Genomic DNA, 15,542 nt, shown 5'->3' with positions numbered 1-15,542 from the left:
AGGGGTTAGTCTTTCTAGGTAGGGTGTTTTTGTATTCCAATGCGAGTGGACATATTTTGTCCTTTAAATTTTTTTTATTTTAATTTTCTTCTTACCTCCTAGATGGAGTGATTATTTTAATGGTATCTTATAAGGGAGATTGTAGGTATATTCTTCCCAATTATTATATTGCTCTATAATGGGCATGGATTAATTTTCACATTCTCATACATTTTCCAGAGAATGAAAAGTGTAGCTATAGGAAGCTAAAATTTGGTGTCAAGAGTTTTATTCTTCATATTTCTTTTAGGAAGCCACAATCATGAAGTGACAATGATTTGACTCGACTTCCTAACCAATTTTTGTTTTTTTTAAAATATTTGCAAGTTGATATTACTATAGCATTTATCTCATCTAAGGATCTATTAGAACTTGGAATCCAAACGAACTAATGTTCATGCATGTACATTAAGCTATCAAAACATACTAATTTCTCCCATTATATTGAATGTATAACACATAAACTTATGATGCAATCATCTATGTTTTGAATTGAATCAAACATATCAAAAAGAATATAACAACTATGAAAATTTTCCCCCAATTGATTTATAAGAAGAAGTGTCTCATTTACATAACTCTCCATATTACATCAAATCACAAAATGTGAAAACTTATAATGAATATTTCCTTAGAAGTAAACTATATACAAATTCTCAATCCTTACACAATTTCAACAATATACAATAATAAGGATACCCCTCTTTACATCACAATGAAATAACCATGGAGACTTAACATCACAACACATTTTTTGATAACATGGAAAGATTTCTCTCTCTACACACTTGATTTTTCAACATTGTCAAGGGTGAAACCCTTATATCTCCAAGAAATCCATCTTCACAAAACCTACAATCACACATAAACTAGGAACCATGGAGGCTCACCTCCCATCCTAGGCTTCTATGAAGCCACCCACCGAGCAGGGGAAACAAGGTCCAAATGGGATACACACACATCACTTTCCAATGCATGAAACACATCACATAATACCAAACAAATCCATCCCATGGCTTGCACATTAATTCACCATTAGAATCATAAGACTTCTCTTCCCAAGACTTCTCTTCCCTCCCATGGGTGAGTGAAGCCTTCACACCCATTAACACTTGACATTCAAATCAAAACAAGAAAATCAAGAAAGAACCAAAGAAATTTTACATGAACACAATACACATCCACACTGTCACAACACAATATCAAAATCTACAATACAAGATTCACAATACAATGCATGATCCCATGACAAATACTCCATGCTTGCAGATTAATTATGCAATACTAAAAGAAAGAAAATGAACATGGTTTGAAACATCAACCTTGGTCCAAGCTAAAGGCAATGATAGTTGTTGTAGAGCTCCCTTAATCTCCCTCCAAACCCTAATTGTCACTAAACTTAGAGAGTGGGTGAACACCCCACTAGTTTGTTCAAGACTCTCTGATAAGGCCTTCTCACTAACTATTTTATCAAGGACACCAAGCCACTTCCTCTTACAAACTCATCTCCATCTAAATTTGTTAGCCTTGACTTAGTGGAAATGTGGGAGAAAACACATGTGACAACTCCAATTTCGAATTGGTGGAAGAAAGCATGGGTAAAGGGGCCCCCTAGGCTATCTAGACACTCACATGGTCAAAATTAGGTCCCTAACATGATATACTATCATATGGGTAACTTATTTTCACTTAAAAGACATTTTGGGACCACCTAATGACCTCTCAAAATCTTATCCAAGTCCAAATTTGAATGATTGTGACCCATCCTGCCCCTTGTCAAGTGGGTTTACTTACTCATTAACAAGGTAATTAGTTTTAGGGTAAAATGCCACCATGACCCAAAACCCTAGATGACTTGTCATTGCACACAAAATTCACAAGTGTCAAGTGACACATAAAAGCACATTCCACATCACCATGACATGTCCCTAATGGATCTTTATGATTAAACATTTCCTCATACAAGAAAACTTACATTATGAAGCAAAACACTTTCAGAACGAGGCTTTTGAATCTTCCAAAGATTTGCCTTGGTTAAACTTTGTTCACATAGCTTTGGAACTTGTTTCCCCCAAGAATTTTCCTGGTTCCACTTCTTGCACATTAAACTTGAGCATCAGTAGTCCAAGGAGGTCATATAAAATATATATCATAAATGCATATAATTTCAAATTTTACGAAATCCCTATTAACATAATTCAAATTAAATTTCCTTTCCTAATCATTTCAAATAAATCATTCAAGATGTTAGAATATCAAATCTACATATCATAAACCATCATAATCAAATTAACATCTATCTACATATCTTAAATCATCATAATCAATTTAACATTTATTTGCATATCATAAATCATCATAATCAAATTAACATTTTGCATTACATTATAATCTAATTTTGTCATGCTATAAAGTTACATCCATATGTTTTTTATCATTTCATACACAATATCAAGTTCTTAGTGCATATCATAGATGCAAAACACTACTATAATGTCAGAATCAATAGATAATACTAACCACTGCCCATCTAAGTCTCGAATAACTATCAAAATATCAAAGTCTCGAATATCAAAATGCAAGTAAAATATCTATGCTATGACAGGTCGGGTGGGGCCTCACATTCAACATGATTTCTAGTAATATAAGTTATATAAAAGTAATTTTTGATGGTGATTCTAGGGATTTTGAGTTTTTTCTCATTTTTATAAAGGTAGAATATATTGGTCATAGTTGTGAGTAATTTTGTCTCTAGCTCAAAGATTTTAAAGTAGATGTTGATGTTATCCTTACCAAATAAATGTGATGTAAAATAATTATCCAGATACCCAATAATGATTTCATTGTTGATAGCATTGGAAGATATAGAGAAAGAGGAAAGATCCTAGCAAATCATGGGAAACCTAAGACTAGAAGATCTAAATCTAAGGTCATGTTAAAGTTTTGAAATTATGGGAAGAAAAGAAGCCAAAATAAATATTTTTCATCTCAAGAGAGAAAACAAGAAAATAATATGAAAGTGAATTTGGCAAGTGACATTTGGAAAGTTGTTCCAATTCATTATTTAGATAATATTATTGATTCTTGGGTGTTAGAATCAAAGGGCTTCATTTCATGTACACATAATTCAAAATATTTTATTCAAGGTAATTTGGGACAAGTTTGTTTGGGTAATAAAGAACCATGTAAAATTGTTGTAAAGGGTGAGATAAAAATAAAAATACTAAATAGAAACTAGTGGTTGGCAAAAGAGGTAAGGCATATTCTTGATCTAAGAAGAAAATCTAATTTTAGTAGGACATGCTAGAATTGAAGATCACATAATACATTTATAAATCATTCACAAAAGGTCATTAAAGGATTAATGATAACATAAAATAGAGAAAATGTAGGAAAAATGTATTTATGTATTAGTAATTTAAATGTTGTAAATTCGTTAGGTTTTGCAAGAGCATTTTCAACATTACGGAACAATAGGCTTGAGCACATGAGTTGGAAGGAGATGAGGAGTCTCCATTTTAGGAATATATTTTTATGATTGAAGCAAGTTGATTTAAATTTTGATTATAGAAATTAGAAAAGAGTTATATTTTTAGAGTTTAGAAAGAAAATAAGAGTGAAAGTTTAGAGCTTGTGCATTTAGAAGTACAGTGAGTAGCTTTGGTATCATTTCTAGTGACTTTTAGTATTGTGTCTCTTTGATTGATGATGCAATGTGAAAAACTTGGGCTTATTTTTTTCTCTAAAAAATATAGTATTAGTGATACTTCTAAGAAATGAAAATATTTTGTTTAGAATAAGATAAGAATCAATTAAATTATCCTATATTAGATAAACTAGATAAATATTGTAGCAAAGAGTTTTATAATAATTGTTGTTTATACAATGTCTTTGTAGATAGAAAATATTTCCAAGACCGCCATAGGGAAATAATGGGTTTGAAAGGATGAATTGAACAATCCTATAATGTATAAGGAACTTGAGATTTCATGTTGCGATGCATATTTTTGTTTACCTAATAAATAGAAGGCCTTCAAGCTATTGAGAGGTAGTATTTAAGAGGAGGCATGGATGGGTAGAAAGAGTAATTGCTTATTTATGAAATCTTTTGGTTGTGGAACATTAGTCCCTTTTGACATACAAAATAGAATACAAGTGATGTAGGAGGATCCTACATGTAAAGGAAAATCTTGCATCAGCCAACAAAATTATCTAGTTTGTCTTGTCAATAAGGGTTATCTCAATACAAAGTTGTTATTTTTGGAAGCTTACTATTTTTAGTAGGTTGGTCATTAGGGTTCATAATTCTCTAATCCCTTTATTGGATCTTCATTTTATATATACCATCTTACCATCAATTTTTCATTGCAAGATCAAGTCTAGTTTCAAAGATATTGATTTTTTTTCAATATTGGTAGTAGGGTACATAAGACTTTGAGCTCAAATTTGAGGGCTTTAGAGCTTCTAAAAGGGATAAAACCTGAGGTAGATGAAGCTTGCATAATTTAGACAATGTATATAAGTTCATGGAATTTCTAAAATGGGGTTATAATAGACAATCAAAACAACCAACAATAAATTATGGTCTCCAAAAGTTGTGCAACCTGGAATGGATGAAAACAAATTTCCTTCAAAATAAATTTTGAGTTTTGAATTTTTTTTTTGGGGCCTACTATAATATAAAAATATATAAATAATAGTATCTTAGGGTTGGTTTCCCTCACATATTAGAGCTAAAATTTACAGAAGGCCCATGGGTTGTCTAGGACAATTTGGGGGATATATAAGGTAGTTCTCACTTAAATAATATTGCAAGGAAAATGTCCATGTGGATTTTCATGTCATATTTCTAAATATAATTGTAATTATATTTCATCAAAGATAATAAGAAGATAATTTCATGTCCTTACAAATTATTATTATTTCTTTATTATTTTGTGTGCGTGTGTGTTTATTGTAATGAGGGGAGTACCCTTCATCTATTGAAAACAATTGATTAATTGTGTATTGTCTTTGATCTTACACAAAATGTCATATCATTTCCATTCAGTGTATGTCGAGTTCACTCGAGTGATGAAGATAGTTTCTTGTTTCTATCAAGCATTCAAGAGTTTGCATAGTTTAGAAGACAGTTTCTATCGAGTTCACTCAGTTGTCAAAAGAAAAGTTTGCAGAAGTTGAGTATTAACCAAGCTCACTTGGTTACCAAAAGAACATTGTGAAAATATAGTGTTAATTGAGCTCACTTGGTTAACACAGGAAAATTGTTTCTGAGTTAGTGTCTACTAAGTATGGTTGACTAATGAAGGATTTTCTTATTTTGTAATATTGAGCTCAATTTATTTAGTTGTTGGTTCTAGTCGACTGAAGAGATGAATATTAAGTATTCTAAGTTGTATTCAAGTTGACTTGACAATCTGTAAGATATAAATATAAGGTCAAGTTGAGGATTGAATGTGTGGAACATAATAGAAGATTTGATGATGCTTAGAGGAAGCAAATTAGAAGGATAAGAAAAATATCCTTGTTGAGTTACAAAGATACATTCGATCAGGAATGATCAAGTATTCAAGCTAGAATTGAGATCTATAATCAAAAATTTAGCTGCATCAAAAATTATGTCATCTCATCGTTACTCTCTAACCATTGTAGCAGTGATCTAAATCTCTTAATAGAGTTGGCTTAACATCTATTTGTAAATCCTTTAATAAGGTGGCATTTCTATTTGAAGTGTCTAAAGACCTCTAACAAGGCCACTCCTAATAGGGTGATTAAATCCTCTAACAAGGTCACCCTAATAGCATGTTTTGTAAGCTTTAACAGGATTGGCTCCTAATAGGGTTCACTTCAGAAGAGTGAAAATCAGTAACTAGTTGCAATTGGTGGTTTTTCCCAAATTGGGTTTCCACCTTAAATCTTGGTGTCACTTGTATTCATGTTATTTATTTTATGTGTATGCAACTAAGTTAATTTTAAAGCTAATCACAAAAAATATCTCAAGTTTTGCATTTTTCAACTTACTATTGTTATTTCAGTTATTGTCAAGTTACAACATTTGCTAGTATAAACCGAGTGCCTGTGTATGTTTGTTGAGTTACAGTAGAATATAGTTTAAATCAGAATTTTGATTTGTATTGACATCTAAGGGATTTGGAATTTATTTTTTTAGTACCTGATTGACCCCTCCCCTCTCAGTTAGTCCTCTTATATTTCCAACAATTGTTATTAGATCTTTTAGTGCTTGCAGAAAAGGTTTCAAGGACCAAACTAAAGATCAGGATGTCTTATAGAAGGGAGATCCCAAAGCTAAACAAAGACAACTTCAATGCATGGCAAGAACTCATGAGGATACACTTGGAAAATATTGGAGATTCAGGGCTAAATAATCTAGATGTCAAATACAAGGCTCCTACTAAAACTATGACTATTGAAGAAAATGCAGAGAAGAAGGGTCATAATATCATGATGATTGATATTGTTTCATCTCTCGACTATGTTGAATTTGATGAGTTCAAAGATTGTGGAACTGCTTATGAAATTTGGATCAAGCTAAAAGCCATCTATGGAGGAGATGACAATGTAAGGAGAGCCAAAGTAGAAAGTCTTAGAGTACAGTTTGACCAAATGAAAATGAGAGAGGATGGAAACATTGCAAAATATGTTGAAAGAATTAAAGCTAGTGTCAGTGCTTTCAAAGCCTCTCGAGGAACAATTGAAGATGTAATAGTGGTAAGAAAGGTACTTAGAACCTTTCTTCCTATCTATGCAAGCAGAGTGTTTGCTATTCAAGAAATAAGATGTGATCCAAATAACAATATAACTTTGGATACTCTAGTGGAAAGATTGATAGCATTTGAGCTAGATAACTATGATAATTATGTTCCAAGTTCTAACAATCTAGAGTCTACATTTGAAGCCAAGGTTTCACTCAACAAGAAAGCTAAGCTAAAAGATCTAAAAGCAAACAATCTGAAAGTGAAGACGAAGATAGTTCTAATAGTGATCTTGAAGCTATTGAAGCATTACTTGCAAGAAGGTATCCCAAAGGAAAAGGAAAGTATAAAGGTAAGATTTCTCTAATCTATTTTTCTTGTGAATAAGTTGGACACATTGCTACAAGGTGCCCAAATAGAGAAGAAAAGGATGAAAAAAAACACAAGTACAAAGGCAAGAAGGATTTTAAGAACTTCAAGGACTACAAGGACAAAGGTAAGAAATCTTATTTTATGGCTAAATGGAACTTATCTCTCATGTTAGCAAAAATGATACATGGATTATTGATAGTGGTTTCTCACATCATATGACTAGTGATAAAACAAAGTTTGAACATATGGAACATTATGATGGTGGTAGTGTGAGCTTTGGAAACAATGAACCTTGTTACATAAAGGGAAATGGTTGTATCTCACTACCCAATGAACTTAGATGTGACAATGTTTATTGAGTTGAAGGACTACAACATAATCTACTGAGTGTGGCATAGTTGAATAACATTGGATTCAAGGTGGAATTTATGAATAGGAAGGCCAAGCTACTAGATGGAAAAGGTAATATGGTTGGGTCTAGAAAACAAACAAAAGGTAACCTATTCTACCTGGATCTCAGTGAAAGTTCATGTTTTATTGCTCAAGTAGAAGAAAGTTGGTTATGGCATAAAAGGTTGTGTCATGTGAACTTTTCTAATCTGGTCAAGATAAGAAAAAAAGAGTAAGAGGTATGCCTAGTCTGAGGAAACTTGATATGGGTCTATGCAAAAATTATCAAATTGGTAAGATGGGAAAGACAAGTTTCAAAAGAAAAGACTATCATTTAGAAGAAGTCTTGGAGCTAGTTCATACAGACTTATGTGGACCTATTGGAATAGAGAGCTACAGTATAGATAATTATTTTATTCTTTTTGTTGATGATTATTCTAGAATGATGACTGTAATGTATCTAAAAGAAAAATCTGAAGCTTTTCAAAAGTTTAAGTGGTATCTGGCAAGAGTAGACTAGAAATAAGCTGAAATGTTTGAGATCAGACAGAGGAGGTGAATTCATTTCTAATGAATTCAATGAATTATTCATTGAAAAAAGAATTAAGAGACAAGTATCATCCCTTGGTACACCTCAACAAAATGGTATAGCTGAAAGAAGGAATGGATCCATCATGGATTGTGCAAGAACCTAAATGATATAAAAGAGTGTTGCAATCAAATACTAGAAGGAAGCAATCAATACTACAATACATACCTTGAATAGAGTATAGTTGAAGAAAGACTCGAATCAAACTCTTTATGAAATATGGTATGGCTACAAACCTAATGTAAGTTACTTGAAATTATTTGGTAGCAAATGTTATATCTTGAAGGAATCTAGGAAAGGTAAAGTTGATGTCAAGGTGATGATGGCATATTCCTAGGATACTCCTACAATAGTAAAGCATACAAATATTTGAATATAGCTACTCATAAGATTATAGAAAGTGCACATGTGAGAATCAATGAATTTGCAAGAAAGAGTGAAAAGGAAAGCAATAGAGAACTTGAGAATTACAAAAATTTTGTTTATTATGAACCTGATACATTGCCAAATCTATTTGGAAGTTAGGAAGTCTCACCTCCCAAGTCCCCAAAAGCTATTGAGTTGCAACTAGTGCAAGTTGAGTCGTAGTTTGAAGGACCCAAGTCGCAGTCAGAAGCTACTGAGATGGTTCCACAAAAAATCAAGTTAGATGGACTTGAGTCACAGACAATGGAACTTGAGCATGATACAAAAGATCATGAAAAGGTTAATGGAACATGTTCTAAATCCAAAGTACCTATATTAGCAAGATATGTCAAAAGGCACCATGCACCTGATCAGATAATTAGAGACAAGTTAGATGGAACAATGACAAGAAACAAATTGAAAGGTGCATGTTTGCTTGTTGAATTTGAACGTAGAATTGGTATAGATGCTTTGCATAATGAAAGTTGGATTGAATCTATGAATGAAGAAATAGAACAGATTGAGAAGAATAAGACTTGGACTCTTGTTCCTAGACACAAGGATAAAAATGTATTTGGCACAAAGTGGGTATTCAAAAATAAGCTAAATGAAGATGGAAAAGTTTCAAGAAATAAAGTAGGATTAGTTTGTAACGGTTATTCTCAAGAAGAAGGTATTGATTATGGTGAAAATTTTATTCTTGTTCAAGATTAGAAGGTGTTAGAACTTTACTAGCATATGTAGCACACAGAGGATTTAAAGTTTATCAAATGGATGTAAAATCTGCATTCTTGAATGAAATTCTTGATGAGGAAGTCTACATAGAACAACTTGAAGGTTTTATAGATCCTAGCAAAAGAGATATGCTCTACAAACTACACAAAGAATTGTATGGTCTCAAGAAAGATCTCATAGCTTGGTAAGAAAGACTTCATAACTACTTGATAAAGATTGATTTTCAAAGAACAAATGATAATAGTAGTTTATATATGAAAGAAGGATCATACAAAAAGATTTTTTTGGCTAAAATCTTTGTGGATGACACTTTATTTATAGGAAATGACAACTTATGCAAGGCATTTTTAGTAGAGATGAGTAAATAATTTGATATTCCATATTTGGAGAGATAAAATTCTTTGTTGGATTACAGATCCAATAGAAGAAAGAAGGTAATTATATTACTCAATCCAAATATATCAAGGAGATACTAAAGAAATTTGGAATGGAAGATTCAAATTTTATTGGAACACCTATATCTATTGGACATAAGCTTTCCAAAAATGATGATTCCAAAACCACATACAGATCAATGATTGGAAAATTGTAGTATGTAGTGCACACAAGGCCTGATATTGCATTAGTAGTTGGTATGGTGGAAAGATTCTCAACAAACCCTAAAGAAAATCACATGATGGTAATCAAAAGAATCATGAGATATCTAAAAGGTATTGAAGACTATGGATTATGGTACAAAAAAGGAGGCAATTTGGACTTGAAAGCATTCATAGATGCTAAATGGGTAGGAAGTGTTGATGACAGAAAGAGCACAAGTGGTAGAGCATTCTTTCTTGGTAAAAGACTAGTGTCTTGGAGAAGCAGGAAGTAGAATTGTATTTCTCAGTCCACAGTAGAGGCAAAATATGTGACAGCAGTAGTAATTGTTCCAATGTTGTTTGGTTCAAGCAACTGTTGGCAGTTATGAAGATAGAAATCAAGGATCTAGTTGTTATTTTCTATGATAACACTAGTGCAATTAATATATCAAAAAATCCTATGATGCATATCAAAAACAAGAACATTGCTATAAAATATCATTTTTTGAGAGAATCGATACAAGATAAAGAGGTAAGATTGGAATATGTGAATACTAAAGAGAAAATTGTAGATATATTGACCAAGCCATTACCTAAGGATGCATTTTTCTATCTAAGAGGTAAGTTAGGGGTCATTCCCCTATTTGAAGCTCACTAAATGAAGTTTAGTGATGCATCAACTAGAGCATGTTGAAGATCAGATAGTTGATGTAGTATTGACAAGACATATTGCAAATGAATCATTACATGAGGTACATTGATATTCATTGTATATTGTCTTTGGCATGAGATGTCAAAGAGGGAGAAGCTTGTTGTCATATCTCACTAGAAATTTTATTACTTCAAAAATGTTAAAGAAGGAGAACTTGGTTTGATATCAAAGAAGGAAAGTTTGCTATCAAAAAAAGATGTTGAAGACATAGTTTTGCTGACAAAGGGAGAAACTAAAGGAAAATGAAATTCACACTGATAGAGGGAGTTCTCATGGATGAGAATTAGAATGAAACTAAGGATATGTTCCTTACTTTATTATTGCTCAAAAAAAGTTCATTATGTTATGACATGTCTTGCCATCAATGCCAAATAGGGAGATTGTTAAGAACAATTGATTAATTGTGTATTATTTTTGATATTACACAAAATTTCATATCATTACTAGTTAGTGTATGTTGAGCTCACTCCAAAAATGAAGATAGTTTGCTATGTTTGCTGAGCATTCCAAAGTTTGTCTAGTTTAGAAGATAGTGTCTATCGAGTTGACTTGGTCGTCAAAAGGAAAGTTTGCAAAAGTTGAGTGTTAATTGAGCTCACTCAGTTAATGAAGGAAATGTTGGATGGAATCAGTGTTAACTAAGCTCACTTGGTTACCAAAGGAACTTTGTGAATACGTAATATTAACCGAAATCACTTGCCTAGCATAAGAAAATCATTTTTGAGTTAGTGTCTACTGAGCATGGTCAGCTAACAAAAGATTTTCTTATTTTGGCATATTTAGTTCAATTGATTCAGTTATTGGTTCTAGCCGATTAAGGAGATGAATATTAATTATTCTAAGTTTTATTCAAGAAAACTTGACAATGTGTAAGATATAAATATAAGGTCAAGTTGGGGATTGAATGTGTGAAACATAATAGAAGATTTGATGATGCTTAGAGAAAGCTAATTAGAAGGATCAACACAATATCCTTGTTGAGATGCAAACATACATTCGATTAGGAAGGATCAAGTATTTAAGCCAAAATTAAGATCTATAATCAGCAATTTAGTTGCATCATAAATCAGGTCATCTCATTGTTACTCTCTAAGCATTGTAGCAGTGATCTAAATCTCTTAACAGAGTTAACTTAACAGTGATTATTCGCCAATTGGCGAATATGTCCCAATCGGGCTATAGAAATTGGCAAAAAAAAACACCGTATACTAGTTGATTGGTTTGCCCAGATTTAATAAAATACTCATATAGTGGTCGAAATGTTTGTCACTATTATTACATAATTTTAGTTTGGTAGTCAAGTTCTTCACCCATATTTCTCTTTAATGTTTACTCTTATTTGCCATGAAATTAATTGTCTCTTTCGACGATCATCATTTGCCAAATTCTCATTTTCCTATGTGAAAATTTTATTTGTCCTAGGACCCAATTCGCCATGCATCACACACAATGGGGTCCCAAATTCCCACCTTATTTTCCCACTCGATTACTTGAAATTATGCGAGATTCGCCAAATATTATTTCTTATCATATGTAATGGTCGGCCCAGTCGCCAAAATGAGAATGGTTTATTTGTAGTTGTCTATTTAAGATATATGAGTTTCATTATTGAAACATGCCGAAAGAAGGAGCCTTCTTCATAGTATTGCAATCAGTAGAGAACCAGAATGACTATGACTACGAGTCCATAGTATTTTATTGTGGCCTTAATTTGATGGAGATGTCACAGTCAAATTTAAATAGGACAAGGAGTAGGACTAATGAAGGTGGAGATGTCCAAGAGAGGCCAAGGAAATGCAAAAATATATCTTCATACTTTGGCGGGGGTAGACGCAATAGTGTTGGTCAAAGTAAGGAAGGTACATCATCAGAGGAGCCTATACAATCTCAACCTACACAAGAGTCTATTCAACAAATTGGGGAGCCTAATAAATCTAGTGACAAAGTTGCAGAACCTGATATCTCTAATGAAGATGACCTTGAAGAAGAATATCCAATAAATAACCAGTACCAGGACGAAGCAATTAATAGTAACACTAAAGGGAGAGGAAAATCGAAAGAAAAAATTGATCGTCAATGGGAGAAGGCCAAGAGATTTAAATTTGATTGGGCAGCAAAGTATCCATTCATTGAGTCCATGGACAATCCAATTGTAGGTGAGCCACCAGTAGAATGCAGATGTACAATTTGTAGTTGGAAGTATAAAAAAGAAAAGTGGTTGTAGCTTAATAATCTATATGTAATTAATGTTTATCATTTAAATAACCCCAGCTTTGTTCATTTTAAATTTTAAATTTTTGTCTATAATCTACATGTAATTAATGTTTATCATTTCAATCATCTGAGCTTTGTTCATTTTGTATTGGTAATAATAATAATATATCTTTCGACTTATTATATATAGTTATAAATAAACAAAACTACAATGGTATTAGTAGTGTCGATAAAAAACTATCAAAAATTGGTAGTACAATTTGAGAAGTGGTGTGTGGTTAGTGGTAGCGTACTAGCGAGAGAATATCACTATCACTGACATGGCATTTAATTCTTTTTGGGTACATTGTACTCCGCAGACAACTTACCTTGATACATGTCAACATTTCGATGACTACCTCGACAATTCTTCTTCCTTCAATAAATGTTGGCCAAAATTAAACCTCAACCATTTATCTTGGATCATCAGACGGTCTGAGTTCTCAAATAATAAATTTAACATAATTACAGTGGTAGTGGCAAAGATTATGTTTCCATAATGTACAATCAAACAACCACATCTTTAAACCATCACTTGCCACTTGCCAATAATTTATGTAAGTTGGTATGTTAGGTTAGGCTACTTATTTCCCATCTTTTGAAAATAGTCATACCAACTATAACTTTCTGAAAGCCATTCGCCATAACAAATAAATTAATTCAATTATTTGGAAAATAATTTTGCCATTTTTTTTTATAAAAAAGGTATTGGTTATTAAAATATTCACCAACCAGTATCCATATTTCAAAACATAATTTTCCATCAATATTAATAATTTTATTAAAAACAAAAATTATAATCGCCATTATTTTATAAAAATTGTCTAAACTATTAAGAAATTCAACACCAAATATCCATCCATTGACGCATAATTCGGCAACACTATTAATTTTTATTCACCCAAATGACATGTGATTCGCCACAATTTTATAAATTTTGGTCTAAAGACCTCTAACAAGGCCACTCCTAATAGGGTCACACCTAACAGCGCATTTTGTAACCTTTAATAGGGTTGGCTCCTAACAAGGCTCACTTTAGAAGAGTGAAAATTGATAACTAGTTACAATTGGTGGTTTTTCCCATTTTGGGTTTCCATGTTAAATCTTGGTGTCACTTGTGTTCATGCTATTTCTTTTATGTGTATGCAACTAAGTTAATCTTAAGGCTAATCACATAAAGTATCTTAAGTTTTGCATTTTTTGAGTTACTGTTGTTATTTTAGTTATTGTTGAGTTACAATATTTGCTAGTATAAATCGAGTACATGTATGTTTGTTGAGTTACAACAGAATACAGTTTAAATTAGAGTTTTGATTTGTATTGACATCTAAGGCATTTGTGATTTATTTTTGTAGTAACTGATTCATCCCTTCACTCTCAGTTACTCCTCTTATATTTCCAACATTATCAAGTGGTATCAAAATAAGAAGTATCTAAGTGTGCATATATATCATTGAATGTGAAGCAATTTGCACCAAGATTGTAGTTGTGGGTTTGAATGATAAGCACCAAAAATCCCTCCACAAAGGAACTATGATGGAAAAGTTTGAAAGTGTGACTAAAAACCATTTTAGAGCCCTCTCGATACAAGTACAAGCATTGCAAGAAGAGTTGTATAGAGGATATTGTAGGAAGAGACAAAAGTGAGGAGGAATTTGAAGAAGAATGAAAAATAAAGAAAGAAGAACTAGAAAAAAATCTTGAGGATAGGCTTTTGAGAATCATTTTGATGTGGGGAGATACAAGAACTCATGAAAACATGTGGAGTAAACTCAACTTAAACCTTCTAATATCCCCTTCTCAAAGTCACACGTAAAAGGTTTATATAGAACTCAAATAATCAATAGAGAACACAAGGCCAAATGCAACATATTCATAGGTGTAATTATTTATCTTTGCATACAAAATAGTAACATGCCTAGTTGTGAGGCCTTTTAGGTTATGACCTTATATAGAATTTAGAATTATAATTTTTGGAGTCCAAGATCACATGTTTAGTCTCTATCCTTTAAGAATGCTCTAAAAACTTCTTTCCTACATCCATCCAAGCTTCTTTTATATCCAGCTAAGACACAAGTTGGTGAATCAAGCATTTAATCACACTATAGGTCTATTCCTAGAAGAGTAAACCAAAACCCAGGAAAATTACAATATAAAATCATGTGAACTTAATGGTAGGTCCACATGTGTGTTAGGATTTGGTTCCCAATTGCACAAGATGTCACATAATCATAACAAACTACATTAATCATATCAACATAAGAACTTGTGTGCTTAGGATAATTAAGGATCTAGGATAGGCCCTCAACATGATATCAACTACACAAAACAAGATACAAAAAGCAATACTGGCTACTTTGCGAACAACAAACTGGTACACAAAATTCCTACATCAAACACCTAGAATTAATAATGAACTAATTTCAACATCAAGAATTCTTGATATTCTAACCTAAATCATAAAGATCCAACTCAACTTGTGTAATCCATGAATTATCTTCAACTACATTTTCTTTCCATTGAACTAGGAATTCCATGTAGTCTTTTCCTTTGGTGCTTTTACTTATTTAGCTATTCAAGATTTTTCAATTCTATATGTTTTCTTCTTAGGCTAATACAAGTTTTTTTTTCATCTCACCATCTAACTCAAAATACTCAAATATATCAGCAATATTGAATACAGGTGAAAAATCCATGTCTTCTGGTAATTCAACATCAAAATCATTTCCACTGTCTAACTTCCTAAAAATTGTACA

Source organism: Cupressus sempervirens, chromosome 11 (assembly GCF_028749045.1).
Source record: "Cupressus sempervirens isolate cs-2001-9-10 chromosome 11, ASM2874904v1, whole genome shotgun sequence".
In the NCBI taxonomy this organism is placed as follows: Eukaryota; Viridiplantae; Streptophyta; class Pinopsida; order Cupressales; family Cupressaceae; genus Cupressus; species Cupressus sempervirens.
This window is presented reverse-complemented; position numbering follows the sequence as displayed.